Here is a 15,596-nt window from a genome sequence, read left to right on the forward strand (position 1 = left end):
ACCTGTCTTCAGTGCTGCTGGGGGTGTGCTGACAGATAAGCACACGCGTCTGTCCACTGACAATGTGGACATACTAACGTTCACCAAAATGAGGAAGTCATGGATCACAGAGGACTTTTCTTCCCCTGGGTCATTCAGGGGAGGCGAAAGGCACGTGTATTTTTGAGAGTGCTTCATGCAAAGCATCTTTTTCATCTTGAAAATGGGGGTCAACTGATGCCAGTCAAGTGGGGTGTGTGTGGCCCAATTAGTGGAAACGAGGGAGACTGTGGTTGGAGTCCCCTCGCTTTTGAAAAAAGAACCAAGTTGAACAAGTCATTGGTCACAGAGGACTTTTCTTCCCCTGGGTCATCCAGGGGAGGCGAAAGGCACGTGTATTTTTGAGAGTGCTTCATGCAAAGCATCTTTTTCATTTTGAAAATGGGGGTCAACTGATGCCAGACAAGTAGGGTGTGTGTGTGTGTGTGTGTGTGTGTGTGTGTGTGGCCCAATTAGTGGAAACGAGGGAGACTGTGGTTGGAGTCCCCTCGCTGTGTTTTACATGATTTTCGAAGGGCATGACATGCCTAAGAGGTTGAGTTTCAGCATCTGCAACTTGTTGGCTACAGAAAGGCTGCCTTTACACCCTTTTGAGACCGAGGAATTTCGAGACCTTATGCCCATCGCAGTGCCCCAAGAGCCGATGGCCAGTCGCCACTCCTTCTCCAAGAAAGGCGTGTCCGCGCTACCACAGCAGGTCGCACACAACATCACCGATTCCTTGAGAAACTCTGTGTGTGACAGGGTGCATTTCACCACAGATACTTGGACCAGTAAGCATGGACAGGGGAGTTACATGTCGCTGACTGGGCACTGGGTAACTATGGTGAGAGATGGAGAAGGGTCTGCTGTACAAGTCTTGCCGTCCCCACGAGTTGTGTGTCAATCCTTCCTCTGTATGTAGAAGTTCCTCCACTGCTTCTGCCTCCTCAACCTCGTGTGGGTCCTCCACCTCGGCCCAAACCCTATGTGGTCAGGCGACACGCATTGTAACTGCGCACAAGGAATCCCAGACACCTCCTTACTATGCTGGCAGCAGAGCTCAACAGCATGATGCGGTCGACTCTTTACCGCTGAGGAGTTGTGAACGGTAAGCTCTGGAGAGTGAGACCAAGTTTCATCAATGGTTGTCTCCACTCAACCAGCAGCCAGGGAAGGCCGGGTGCGACAATGATGCAAACCAGTCTGCGGCCCTTCTTCAGGGCAATGTGACACACGTGCCTTTTGTGGCTCACGTGTTGAACCTGGTTGTCCAGCAATTTTTAAACCACTATCCCGGCCTACATGGCCTTCTGCAGAGGGCACGGTGTAATGCCTGCCTGGATCGACACACTCAGACGGGCTGTAAACGATAGGCTAGAGGGAAGCCACTCACCAAGCAGGACCCCCAGGAACCTTAAACCCTTTAACCCCAATACAGGGATTTGGAATTACCCAGGGCCCAAGGTGATCAATACCTGTGGAATTCTGCAGTCCGAGAGAGTAGTAGTCATGCAGGGTCAAAACATTAATTGAGGAAGATGAACAGAATATGACGGCCAGGATTTAATCAGAAAACAAGCACAGGTGAAATGTGGATTGGCCAACGAGGTACATAAACATCAGGCAGGAAAAGTAGTCAGGAAACAAACACAAAAAAAATCACAAAACAGAACTGGGGGTAACAGTAACCAGAGGTTCATGGCTATGTGTGGCAGTGGTCAGCAGACAGGATGGGCCTAATAAAGGGTGTGGTGTCGTCCCATTGGTTGTAGCTGAATGATGGTACTTCATCTGTGAGTTACCCACCACCTACATTCAGCCAGTGGTTCTGCATCTGTCAAGGTAACGCAGCCCAGTGGGTAAGCATAACCTGCGTCCAGCTGCACCGCTGGCATCGACTCCTCAACCATCATCAGCACTATGCATGAAAGGAACACGTCACCTGGCGCCCGGAGTACAAATTGATGGAGCGGACTCCGGTGGTGACTTAACAGCCGTGTGCGGCAATGATGCAAACCTGGCTGCGGGCCTTCGTCAGGGCAATGTGACACACGTGCCTTGTATGGCTCACATGTGGAATCTGATTCTCCAGCAATTTTTAAACCACCATCCCGGCCTACATGGCCTTGTGCAGCGGGCACGCTCGCTATGTGCTCACTTCCATCATTCGCATCCTGCAGCTCAACAACTTTCATCGCTCCAGAAGTCTTTTGCTCTGGCGGTTGAACGCCTGAAATGCGATGTGCCGACACACAGGAATTTGAAGCAGCACATGTTGCAGCGTCTGTGGCAGCACCGCCGAGCCCTGCTGAAATACGGTATGACGTATACTCTGGTCTAACTTGATCCAGAGGTGGTGCAGATCACGCTGCTGGAGTGGTGTCAGATCAAGGACCTATGCACCCTTCTACACAGTTTACAAATGTCGACGAAGATGTTTAGCACTGGCCATTCCATTCTCAGCGTGACAATTCTGGTCATCTACATGATGGAGTACACTGTAAGCATTATTCAGAGTCAGGTGTTGGGACAAGAGGAAGGGGAGGAAGTACTGGAGGAGTCATATGCAGAAGGGATAACAAGATCTCCGTCATGTCATGGGACGGTGGGGGAGAGGGATTAACAAGGGCACATAGAATCAGCAAAACTGTTGAGGAAGGTGCAGGAGCCCATGAAGAAATGGAGTACAAACTAGCGATGGGCATGAAAGACTCAGAAGATGAGTGAGCGCTTGCTCAGATTTCGGTTGTGCGAGGTTGAGGGGAGAGGGCAGAGGATGGAGGCACGATTCTCACCTCTCCACCACCAACACACCAAGGACTTTGTCCTCCTGGATGCACAAGACACATGAGCGCCTTCTTGCTGCACTACCTACAACATGACCCTCGGATTGTACGAATTCCAAGTAATGCTGACTACTGGGTTGCCACACAGTTAGATCCCCAGTACAAGACATAAAATTTGGCGAAATAATTCCTGCCATAGAAAGGGACGCACGAATGCAGGAGTATCAGCAGAAGGTGGTACGCAATCTTAGATCTGCTTTTCCACTAAACACCAGTGCTGCACAGAGTGAATCTCAACGCTTTGTCATGGATAGGAGGAAATGGTCTTTTACTTGAACACATCTGAGGGACCGAGGGCTGGCTGCTGTGCTGAGACGGTGTTGAGTATGGTGTCCCTGCAGAGTTGCACTTTTGGTCATATACAAAATGAGTTGAAAAAGGACAGATGCTGGTGGAAAGGGGAACAGGTGTGTTGGAAAGGGGAAAAAAGTTTTTGTCTGTGGGTTTGGTAGTTAAGCAACAGTAACATTTGCTGAAGAAACACCATCTGTTACGGTGGGACTGGCAGATTTGGATAAGGTGGTATATACTATGTTACCGCTATATAACAAAAATTAATAAGAAAAGAAAGAGAAAGGTATATATCCCCATCGGCAGTTGGTGTCCACCGTCCTCCCAGATGGAAAAGGAGAGGTTGGCAACTGGAAGGTTAGGTGGAGGATACAGAGCTGTGTGGCTATGAAACTAATAGTATCCTGAACCGAGTTACACGACACTCTGATCTGGAGACTGGGAACCCTGTTAGCGTCACAGGGTCCACACGCCCACCCAGCCCCGGAACTCCCTGTTAACAACACAGGGGCCATTGAGTACGCTGTCTGTGTGCGTAGAGGCCACACTTGTGGACAGCAAGCGCATCAGCAGCAGCAGGCCTGTTAATGCCACTGGGCTGCACTAGCAGGACTGGTAGGACAGGAGCTGGTCTTAACCGTTCTGCGTTACCAACTGTGGTGGTGGCCTGCATCGATGCCCTATTCCTGCCTACCTCTGGCCTAAAGCCGCAATGGGTTCAACACATGGAGGTGTGCTCTTTCGGAGCATAGAAGAAGACTGCGCACCTCCTTGTTGGCTCCAGCCCCTTTTATAACCTGGGTCCGCCCCAAACCAGGGTGGACCACAATGCACCTCCTAGAGACTAAAGCAGAGTGACACATCATGAGTGGCATAACCAGCGTCCTATTCGGAACCGCCACTTCAATGTTGACCTCATGGCAGCCACGACCCAAAGACCTCACCAGTCAACGTCTGGCCAAGAATAATGAGTTGACAAGTCATAGGGGCGGGCCTCTGCAAGCCAGTTGGGAGTGGCCTGGCCACATCGTCAGGACACCTGATGCCCTGTGGTCTATATGGGCCCCCCACATCAGGGGCAGGGCCAAAGACTTCATTACCGGACCTAGCCTCTGATGCAGTAAGTGCCTGAGCATGCTCAATAGCATGAAATACAGTCTCCGAAAAAAGGCTATCAGCTGTCTAGCTGTCTAGGCACAACACAGGACTTAGCCCCGGGACAGAGTGCAAGTACCTGTGCAAAGAGGCTTTTCGCACTAAGTGTGGGAGCATGCGCTGTAGCCCGAAATGAAGACTTAGCGTCAGGAATGGCACAGTCAGGCTGACCATACTCAGTAGGCGAAACACCGTACTTAGTCTGCGGCTGGGGTAAATCGGCACACGCATACGCACTAGCCGCCTGTGTCCACACTTACACATGGAGGAGAAAGCAGCCAGCTGGATAACCCGAGGCACAGCCCTAAATGGCAGCTGACGCCTGGATGCAACTGGAACCGCAGCAGGCTGCTTGCGTTTAAGGCGGCACCGTTTCGTAACAACAAATACCAGCCAAAAGAACAGGTGTACTTCTTCCCATGGATAATCTGATATGATCCCTTTTTTCACGGACACGACCATCGCTAACAAATGTAGATGAGGCACCAAAACAGCAGCTGCTTCAATGGGTCTCAAGTGCTCCATAAAGTGGCCTCTCCTCCACCTCAAGTTCAAGATCCCAAATACTCCATTCCTCTGTGGTGTCAACCCAATCGCACTTGCTTCCTAACAGCTCTCAAGTTTCCACCAGCCCTGCTGAGTATGGGGTAACAAAGATTGTTGAGTCTGCAGAGCTGTTCAGTCACACTATAGCCTGGTAATCAGAGGTGTGCTCCAAAGCTGCAGTGAGTACAGAGACGGAAATTATTATTAGTTTTATAATTATTATTATTATTTATTTAGCGAGCACCATTGATTCTATGGTGCTGTACATGATAAGGGGGTTACATACAGAAAACATATACAAGGAAAAATAGACAGACTGGTACAGAGGGAAGAGGGCCCTGCCCTTGTGGGATTACATTCTAAAGGATTTTGGGGAGGAGACAGTAGGTGTGGTGTAGGTTGGGCGTCAGGTACGCACGGTGGTGGTGTCATTGAAAGTTATAGTCATTTCTGAACAGATGAGTTTTCAGATTCCGTTTGAAGCTTGCGGGTGTAGCAGATAATCTGACGTGTTGAGGTAGCGAGTTCCAGGAGACAGGGAAAATGATCTGCATAGATGGCCAGAAGCTCAGTGAGTCGGATCCAGGCCCCGATTAAGAAGGTGCTGAGCCTAATCTACACCCTCATTTCCAAACTGTAAATCCTCCTGGTGGAGACAATGGGGAACATGATGAGGAGACACAGATACCTGATTGGAACGACAACTTTACTATTCGGTCAGGGCAGGAAGAGGTTTTCTCGGAAGACTCAGGACGAGGGGAATGAAAACACACAGGGTGATTGATGAGGTTGGAGACCCCACTTACTGTCAAACCAAAGTCAGCCAGTCGATGAGGTCAGCAGAGGAGGTGGAGGAGGATGCTACTGACGACGAGGTTACGTTGCGTCTTCCTGGCCAGAAAAAGTACTGGAAGCACGTCAACTGGAATCCTCGGCCACAACTTTGCCTCTGAGCAGAAGTCGTGTTGGCTATGCAGGTTACATGGGCTGTAAGCCTTGCCTAGCCTGGGACTTTTTGGGCATCGCAAAGGATCACCCAAGTCATGGAATCTGTAAGATTTGTCAACAATCTCTAAGTAGAAGGCAAAAACTCACACCTTTGAGTACTTCCTCCATGAAGTGTCACATGGATATGAATTGATAGCGTGAAGGTGTATTGCTCAGCTTTAGCTACTGTCAATGCAACATGCTTATTTGCCGTTCATTGCATCCATTGTTGCAGACTACACACAAGGGGCTGCTGTTTTTTTGGATCTGCCTTTCTCTGTTTGGTCACTATAGCAATAGCAAATTGGTCTTCGGGTGTGGACTTGGAGATGCTGTCTATGAACAGAAGGAAACGCTAAAAGGTGTGTTACAGCAAGGAACCACCGCGGAAACACTTCGTTCAATTGTGAGGGGAGTCGTCTTGTACTTTGATGAGGAGCACCGTAACACCAGTGAGCAGCATCCTGTGCCACAGACCAACATTCTTCCGGTGCTGTCTATACTGTTTACCGTGAGAGGAGTGTAAAGTCTGTATTTCTGGCAACTGGACATCACAGTACACAGTACCTGGGTACGGTAGGCTGTGCCCAGACAGTAATGCGTGCACGCAACACTTTGTTTTATTATCACAACACATATCTGTTTTGGGTAGGCCGACTATATAGACAATAAGACTTGCTGCCTCTGCACTGTCAAATTGTCACGTACAGTTTAAATCATAGAGGGACAGTGACACATGTTTGCATTGACTGTTGCTTTTCATGATTTCCATGACTGTGTTGCAGAGTTGTGTGGTTTGCATTCACACTGTTATCATCTGCCTTATCTGTGAGGCTTCAGCTAACAAGGGTATTCAGGGGGGGTAATGTGTTTTGTCTATGTTTAGGTAGATAACTTGGAAGCTCTTGTGATGCGCCACTGGTAAGTCGTGTTCGCACACACACACACACACACACACACACACACGCACACAATTACTGCTGCTACGCAGAGGGATTATCAGGTAGTAGGCAACAGAATAGATTGTTCTATTATTTCAATTGTATGCATGGTTCTTATTGTTTGTTTTGGGAAAGTTAAACAATCATTTATCAACCCAACTGCCTAGAGTCCTTTTCCTGTTGCATGGTTTTGCTGCATACTGGGGAGCCCACCCTGTACACGACTTAAAATGAAGCATAAGTCGCAATGGGAATTTCACTGTGCTACAATGTGGCCTAGCGTGCCTGTGCAACCACCGCCTGCCCCATCAAGTGCATCTGCGTGCTCTTCATCATCTGTGACTGTGGGGACAGCAGTCACACATGCTTTTTCACACTGAACTTCCACCCCTTTACCCGTAAGAGGGAGTGTGATTGGCAGGTCGTCACTTGTTTTGGAAGTGGAAACAGATGGTATTGTTGAGCTGTCAGTCATCGAGAGAACCACCATTGGATGAAGGCAACATTATATCCACGCCTGCACCTTCGTCACAGATTGGCTGGACTACCTGCAGTTAATAATTGCGTTCCAGAAATGGAAAGGAGTGTAGAATGCACAAGTGTTGAACCTTGCTTGGCAGCAAAGGAACACTAAGGTAATATCCCAGACAATTGTTGTATGCCCCTAAAAGCGTCAGCACTTTTGTAAATTAAAATTGCGTACCACTAATGGAAAGGAGTGTAGAATGCACATGTGTTGTACCTTGCTTGGCAGCAAAGGAACACTAACTTAGTATTCCAGACAATTTTAGGATGGCAGAAAAAGAGTCAGCTCTTTGGGCAAATTAAATAGTGTGGCAAAAGTGGGCAGGTGGGTACAGTGGCCGTGTTCTGTGGGTACCAGGACAGTAAAGGAAGCCTCACTTTCTATCCCTCCTAATGATGAAATGCAGCAAGGAATTCCCTGAGTTTGCTATAAAATTAGCATAGCAAAATGTGCAGGAGGGTAGAATGCTGAGGTGCTGAAAATTGCTTGGCACCAGTGGGACACTAATGGATGGCACTAATGGAGTACAGCAGAAGCCACTTTTTGGATGCCACTAAGTTTCAGCAGTGTTTGCTATTAAAATAGCTTAGTAAAAATGTGCAGGGGGTGGAATGCAGAGGTGCTGGAAATTGCTTGGCACCAGTGGGACACTAATAGATGGCACTAACTGGTAGCACTTTTTGCAATTAAAATGGCTTTGCAAAAAAGGGCAGGAGGGTAGAATGCAGAGGTGGTGGGACTTGCTTGGCACAAGTGGCACACTAATGGAGTACAGCAGCCACTTTTTGGATGGCACTAACTGGCAGCACTCTGCAATTAAAATGGCTTTGCAAAAAAGGGCAGGAGGATACAGTGGCATCGTTGTGGGTCAGTGTAGAGGAAAGGAAGCCTCACTTTCTATCCCTCCTAATGGTGAAATGCAGCAAGGAAGTCCATGACTTAAGGTACACAGACGCTGTTATCTGAAGCTGTATACAGCGTTTCCACGGACCTGACTGTCACCTATGGCTCTGAGGCTGAGGAAATGAGCCCTCAAAAGGGCTGAAATAAACTTCTGTCCATAATCTGGAGAGTGCTGTGTGTATAGCGTACACAGCAGGACCGGTGACAGGAGCTGCGTGAGCGGTGACTGTCACCCAGATGCAGAAGGCAGATAATGGCGTCCTGAGGGAAAATGGCTCTATTTATAATGCAAGGACATGTGACATTCACAGCCTATGACACATGCCCTTGCTTGTCTGGCAAAAAGTCCACTTAGCTGTGTGTGTGTCTGGGATTGGCTGACATGCTGGCCCGCCCCACTACACGCGCGCTTAGGAAAAAAAAAAAAAAAAAAGGTGATCGGCATTTTCTCAGCACTACAGATCTAAAACCCATCCCCCCCGCACACTATACGCTGAAATTTCATAATAGTGTGAGTCACAGAGTGACTTACACTATTACAGCGAAAGCCAGCTAGTAATTAGCTAGGCTTTTTGCTGATAGAACCGTTCTCGAACGTAACTCGAGCTGCCGAACTTTTAGCAAAAAGCTCGAGTTCTAGTTCTATCTAGAACACCCCCCAAAATCACTCGAACCTAGAACTGGCGAACCTCGAACCACGAACCACGCTCAACTCTACTCTTCATATGATGTGTCCAAAGTAGACAAGCCGTAGCTTGGTTATCGTTGCTCCAAGTAACAGGTCTGGCTTGATTTGCTCCAAAATTGATTTGTTTGTTCTTTTTGCCATCCACGGTATTAATAACATCCTTCTCCAGCACTACATTTCAAATCTGTTGATTCTAATTCTCTTCTTTCTTTATCGTCCAGGTTTCTCTTCCATATGTGACTACAGAAAAGACCAGATTATGTATGAGCCATGTCTTCGCCATCAGTGAAATATTCCTTCATTTGAGGACCTTGTCCAGGGACTTCTTTGTTGATTTGCCCATAGCTATTCTATTGTCTTCAGATGTCATTGCTGCAACCTGAGTGATCATTGATCCAAATAGGTCCAAGTCCTTTACAACTTCCAGTTTGCTATCGTCCATTTCAAATGTGTCCTGGTCGTATCTGGCCATAGTCTATATCTTTGTTTTCTTTGTATTGAGTAGGAGTCCCATGTTCGAGCTTTCCATCATGACACTCCGTATTAAGTCCTTCACTCCATCTACGCTTGTTGTCATCAATGTTGTATCATCTGTGAAATTAAGATTGTTGATTATTTGGCCAGCAATTTTGATTCCTTCTTCTTTTTCGGCAAGACCAGCCTTCCTGAAAATAGTTTCTGCATATACAGTAAATTGAATAGAAATGGTGATAGGATACCAAGAGCAATATATCATATAGAAAGGATAAATACCTCGGACCTAGGTGATAAAAGGGGCTGGAGACAACATGGAAGCGCGCAGTCTTCAAATTTGCTTGGCTAGAGCACTCCTCCATATGTAAAGCCCATTGCGGCAACAGCCTGTGTAGATTGGAAGCGGTAGGTAGGGTTAGGTGTCCGGTGCTTGTCACGACAAGACAACCGTGGCTCAGCACACTTAGGTCAGGCGCCGGGCTTCCAAATCCTACCGTCTTGTCCTGCTAGTGCAGCCCAGTAGAGTCAACTGGGCTGCGGCTGCTGCGCCACCTGTTATCCTCTTCGGCTTCCCAGTCAACGCTACCGATGTGACCACCTGGCCTGATGTGTCCTTCACATACGTGGCCAGTTGAGAGTTGACCAGAAATGCTAATCGGGGGACCGCTCGGTCTGATGGGTTGTACACACGTGGCCGACAGGGCACTTTCACGGCGGTCTTCCGGTCAACGCTACCTGGTCACAACCTGGCCCGACATGGTTGGTGTAGCGCCAGGTACACCGAAACGCTAAGTGGGTTGTCGTCCGGTCTGACAAGTCCCTTCACACGTGACCAGTTCCTAGGTCTCCTGGGTTATCTCAGAGCCACCCAGCTCTGTATTCTAAGGCTAGTCTAACACTTGCGTTGTGTGGCATCCTTTGCATTGCGTTGTGTGACAGATGTAACGTATGCATTGGATATAGTGGCACAACCGATGCGATGGATGCTGCAAAACAACGAAATCCATTGTAGCCTTTTTTTCAATAATTACTCAACTGAGCATGCGCAGTTGTGTAAAAACGGATGCGTCACAGGAATCGGATTCTGCCGGATTCCGCCACCATGGACTTCCATTATAAAAATGCCGGATGCTGACGGAATACAGCACATTGTGTTTTTTGACGCTCTGGAAAGCGCAAATAAATGCTACATGCTGCGTTCTCTCCGCCCGGCGGATGCAATGCAGCGTCGGCCGGCAGATGCAACACAGGACCATTAGTCGCAATGCGTCGTCCATACGAGTCTATGGGAAGCAGCGGAATCCGTTAACGGATTCCGTTGTTTTCCAAAACGGCGGATTGCGACTGAAGGAAAACAACACAAGTGTGAAACTAGCTTAAGCCTAACCTTCGGCTTGCCAGCAGCTTTTTTTGTCATCTGGAGCACGGTGGGCCCCGACTGGCGATTGGGATATACACCACCTTATCCTGATCGGCCAGTCCCCCCTTAACAGACTTTTAATTTTTTTCTGGACAACTTATCAAAAATTACAAGCAGACATTTTTTTACTGAAACATTGGAAAACCATAATAAATCATTATGTTATTAACTGATAAATGTCTACAACCCATAACTCTGATATGAAGACATTAGCTGTAGTCACTGCAAATTATAAAATGATAATTACAGTCAAATGATCTGTATAAGTTTCTTCAGCTTCAGACTGTTGGCAATGGTGGTGGCAGGAGATATGGTATTACATATGCAGATTACTTCTGTTTGGAAGGGTCCTTGCAGATTACAACTGTTTTCTGTAGGAGGTTTCCTTCAAATTTCAGGTAATTATTGGACGATCTCTGCAAATTAAATCATTTCAGTTACCAGCAGTGTCCATATACTACACTGACATAGTTGTCACAATTTGCGTGTCGTTCCTGCAAAATACTGCATGATAATGTCTCAGTGAAGGTGTGAGTATAGAAGTGTCATAAAAGTCAATCAATATATTATATGAACCCCAAAATGATAAACAGAAAAAGTTATCACTTTTCAAATCCGGCAACATAAACATTTTTACAGATTAGGGCTACGCTCCCTTTATGAGCTTTTGGTCAGTTTTTGATGTTGCAGAATTTCTGCACTATTTCTGTTATGTAAATAGGTTTGTTGCATTTTTTATAAACCCCATCCAATTTGCTGGAACTTTTTTGAAGCAGCAAAAATACGTAAAAAACTAACTAAAAACTGATTGCGGGCAGATTTAGGGCTCATGTGCACGTTGCGTAATTGCATGCATTTACGCTGTGTATTGCACTGCAGTGTAAATGCATGCGTCCTGCGTCCCCTGCACAATCTGTGTAGATTGTGCATGACAAGTGCACACGATGCTTTTATGAACGCAGCGATTTGGGTTCTAAAATTCTGACTCAAATCTGTGCGTTCATAAAAGCAGCATGTCAATTAATTCTTGCGCTTTGGATGCAGCTCCCACTCTGTCTATGGTGGGAGCAGCAGCCATAGAGCATGAATTTGGCTTTTTTTCTACAAAAAAACTGCATCTATTATGCAGTGTTTCTGCAGCGATTTGACGAGCACATGTGCTGTGAAATCGCTGCAGAATATTCAGCAGATGTGCGCATGAGCCCTAAATGTTTTTATTATAGAAGTGAGTGTGAAGCCCCACAGGTGTTGTGTCGGTGCATTACCTTCAGGGACTCCACTCGGCTGGATCTCGTCACAGGTAGGGAATCTTCTATTTGTCGTGACGCCACTCTCAGTATTGCGGTCAGTGGGGACCGCCACTGCAGGTTGAGGGACACCTGGGGCTGATGGTGAGAGTGCAGTTAGTTGGAATAGCCTCCTGAGAGTGAGGCAAGCCCCAGGGCCCTGTGTAGGTGCGTAGTACCACAAGGCGCAGAATAACTCCACACACGCAGGATGTCTTTCAGGGGTTTTACTCACTTCAGGTGGCAGGGTGAGTAACCCGGGCGTAGCTGGGATGAACCAGGCGGGAACCAGGTATCCTTCAGGCTGACTTCTGATGGTGACTACCAACTCGCCTTCCTTAGCCCTTGGTAGTTTGGGGTAACCCCGACTTTTAGTCCCTATGGGGGTCACCCAGGGAAGTTGCTGAAGCCTCTCTCCCCTTCGTTTGGATGCCGTTTGCTTGTCGCCTGGGCCAGATCACTCCAGCTGCTTGCCTCCTGTGAACTGTGGGCCCTAACTGTGGCTACGTGGCTGCGGCTTTTAGGTGTTGTGGTGTGGGCTTTGAGGGCCCCACACCGGCAGGTTTAGCAAGGAAAGGTGGATCTATCCCCACTCCGGGATCTGCCGCCCGTTTGGGCCTGGTACTCCCTAGCAGTCTCCTTACTTCCCACTCTGTGCTCTCTCTCTAGCTGGAGATGGGTTTCGGGTAGCACTCCTAGGTGACCGTTCTCCCCCGTCGGTAGCCACTGCGCGGACGCTGTCAGACTGCAACAGCCCAGGGGAAGGGGTCAGCTCTCCTCGGAGCTCCCTGGACTCTGCCCTGAACCGGCTCACTGCTCCTCCTCTCCTGTTCTTGCCTACGCCACCTAGCAACCAGGCTCTCTTACCACACCCCTTGAGAGGAGATGGAGGCTTTTGGCCCCCTCCACTATTCCAGTGGAGGTGAAGGCTTTTCCCCCTCCTGGGATCCCCAGGGGTCCTCTCATAGGTACATGTGTGAGACCTGATCACTATGCGCCTGTGTAGTCACACCTCGGTCAGCCTTCTGGATTACCTGTATTGTACTGTCCCCAGCATGGGTGCAGTACTCAGTGGTGCCTGACCAGGTCAGGGGCGCCACATGAGAAAATATGAAATAAAGTAGGCATATTTGGTATCACTGTATTTAAAGGGCTAAACTTACGTTTGTGAGTTATCCGCTATCCATGGGATAGTGGATTAAATCCCAATCACTGGGGGTTCAACTAATGGGACCCCACTGACCCTTAGGGGCCCTTTGCACACTATGACATCGCAAGCCGATGCTGCGATGCCGTGCGCGATAGCCCCCGTCGCAGCTGCGATATCATGGTGATAGCTGCCGTAGCGAACATTATCGCTTCTGCAGCTTCACATGCACTCACCTGCCCTGCGACTTTGCTCTGGCCGGCGAACCGCCTCCTTCCTAAGGGGGCGGGTCGTGCGGCGTCATAGCGACGTCACACGGCAGGCAGCCAATAGAAGTGGAGGGGCGGAGATGAGCGGGACGTAAACATCCCGCCTACCTCCTTCCTTTCGCATAGCTGGCCGGGATGCAGGTAGGAGATGTTCCTCGTTCCTGCGGCTTCACACACAGCGATATGTGCTGCCGCAGGAACGAGGAACAACATAGTAACATCGGTCTTTCCCAAATCATGGGAATGTCTGATGCTACTCCGATGATACTATTACGACGCTTTTGTGCTCGTTAATCGTATCAAAAATGCTTTACACACTACGATGTCGACAGCGACGCCGGATGTTCGTCACTTTCGATTTGACCCCACCGACATCGCACCTGCGATGTCGTAGTGTGCAAAGTGCCCCTTAGAACTATGACTCTGCAGAGCCCCATGTGAATGGAGAGGTGGTCGACATTGTGAACTGTCATTCCATTCATTTTTAATGTGAGTGCTGAAGACCAGGTGAACACTGTGCTCTGCTGGTCTTTGATATCCCCTTAAAGGGAATCTGTCAGCAGGTTTTTGACACCTAATCTGAAAGCAGCATAACGTAGGGACAGAGACCCTGACTCCAGTGATGTGTCACTTACTGGGCTGCTTAATGTAGTTTTGATAAAATCAAAATTTATTCAGCAGTAGATTATCATTACAGGACTACTTGACGTGCTGCAGGTAGTCCAGCATATTCAGGAGCTCTGTATAACTGCTAGATCTGCAGCAGAGAAAACATTAATTTTATCAAAATGACAGTAAACAGCTCAATAAGTCACACATTGCTGGAATCAGGGTCTCTGTCTCTACATTATGCTGCTCTCAGATGGTGGAGCAAAAACCTGGTAACAGATTCCCTTTAAAGAGGTTGTAATACGAACAAAGTTCATTTTAATCAACAAATCTTGGAATAATATTAATATTCCACAATTTCATGTGTTTAAATAAAAAAAAGTTTTATACTTATCTCTGCCTCTACAGGTGTATGGGAGTGTAAGGCTTGACTGCCCCTACACTGCAATCCACTGTTTTGTAAAGTAACGTGATATGGTGTTTTAGTGTACACTTTACCCATCTAGTGGCTAGGTTTGTAAATGACTGCTCACATAGATAAGATTATCTCCGCACAGGAACATTTTTTTGCAGCACATCCAATTGTGGAACTTATTATTATTCCAAGATCTTTTGATTAAAATCAAATATAACATGAACTTTAACCCTTTACCGCCTTAAAGGGAATCTGTCACCAGGTTTTTGCTACCCCATCTTAGAGCAGAGCAGCTGTGCACATCATCAGCCACCCCTTCATTCACATCATTTTCAAGATTGGTGGGGGTCCGATCAGGTTGGACCCCTAGCAAACGGCAAGTTATCACCTATCCCATTGATAAGTTGTTAAATTACAGTGTCTTGCGAAAGTATTCGGCCCCCTTGAATTTTTCAACCTTTTCCCACATTTCAGGCTTCAAACATAAAGATAAAAATTTTAACATTATGGTGAAGAATCAACAACAAGTGGGACACAATTGTGAAGTTGAATGAAATTTATTGCTTATTTTAAACTTTTGTAAAAAAGAATAAACTGAAAATTGGGGCGTGCAATACTATTCATCCCCTTTACTTTCAGTGCAGTAAACTCACTCCACAAGTTCATTGAGGATCTCTGAATGATCCAATGTTGTCCTAAATGACTGATGATGATAAATATAATCCCCTGTGTGTAATCAAGTCTCCGTATAAATGCACCTGCTCTGTGATAGTCTCAGTGTTCTGTTTATAGCGCAGATAGCATTATGAAGACCAAGGAACATAACAGGCAGGTCCATGATACTGTTGTGGAGACGTTTAAAGCCGTATTTGGTTACAAAAAGATTTCCACAACTTTAAACATCCCAAGAAGCACTGTGCAAGCAATCATATTGAAATGGAAGGAGTATCATACCACTGCAAATCTGCCAAGACCTGGCCGTCCCTCAAAAATGTCATGTCAAACAAGGAGAAGACTGATCAGAGATGCAGCCAACAGGCCCATGATCACTCTGGATGAACTGCAGAGATCT

Source organism: Anomaloglossus baeobatrachus, chromosome 5 (genome assembly GCF_048569485.1).
Source record: "Anomaloglossus baeobatrachus isolate aAnoBae1 chromosome 5, aAnoBae1.hap1, whole genome shotgun sequence".
Classification (NCBI taxonomy): domain Eukaryota; kingdom Metazoa; phylum Chordata; class Amphibia; order Anura; family Aromobatidae; genus Anomaloglossus; species Anomaloglossus baeobatrachus.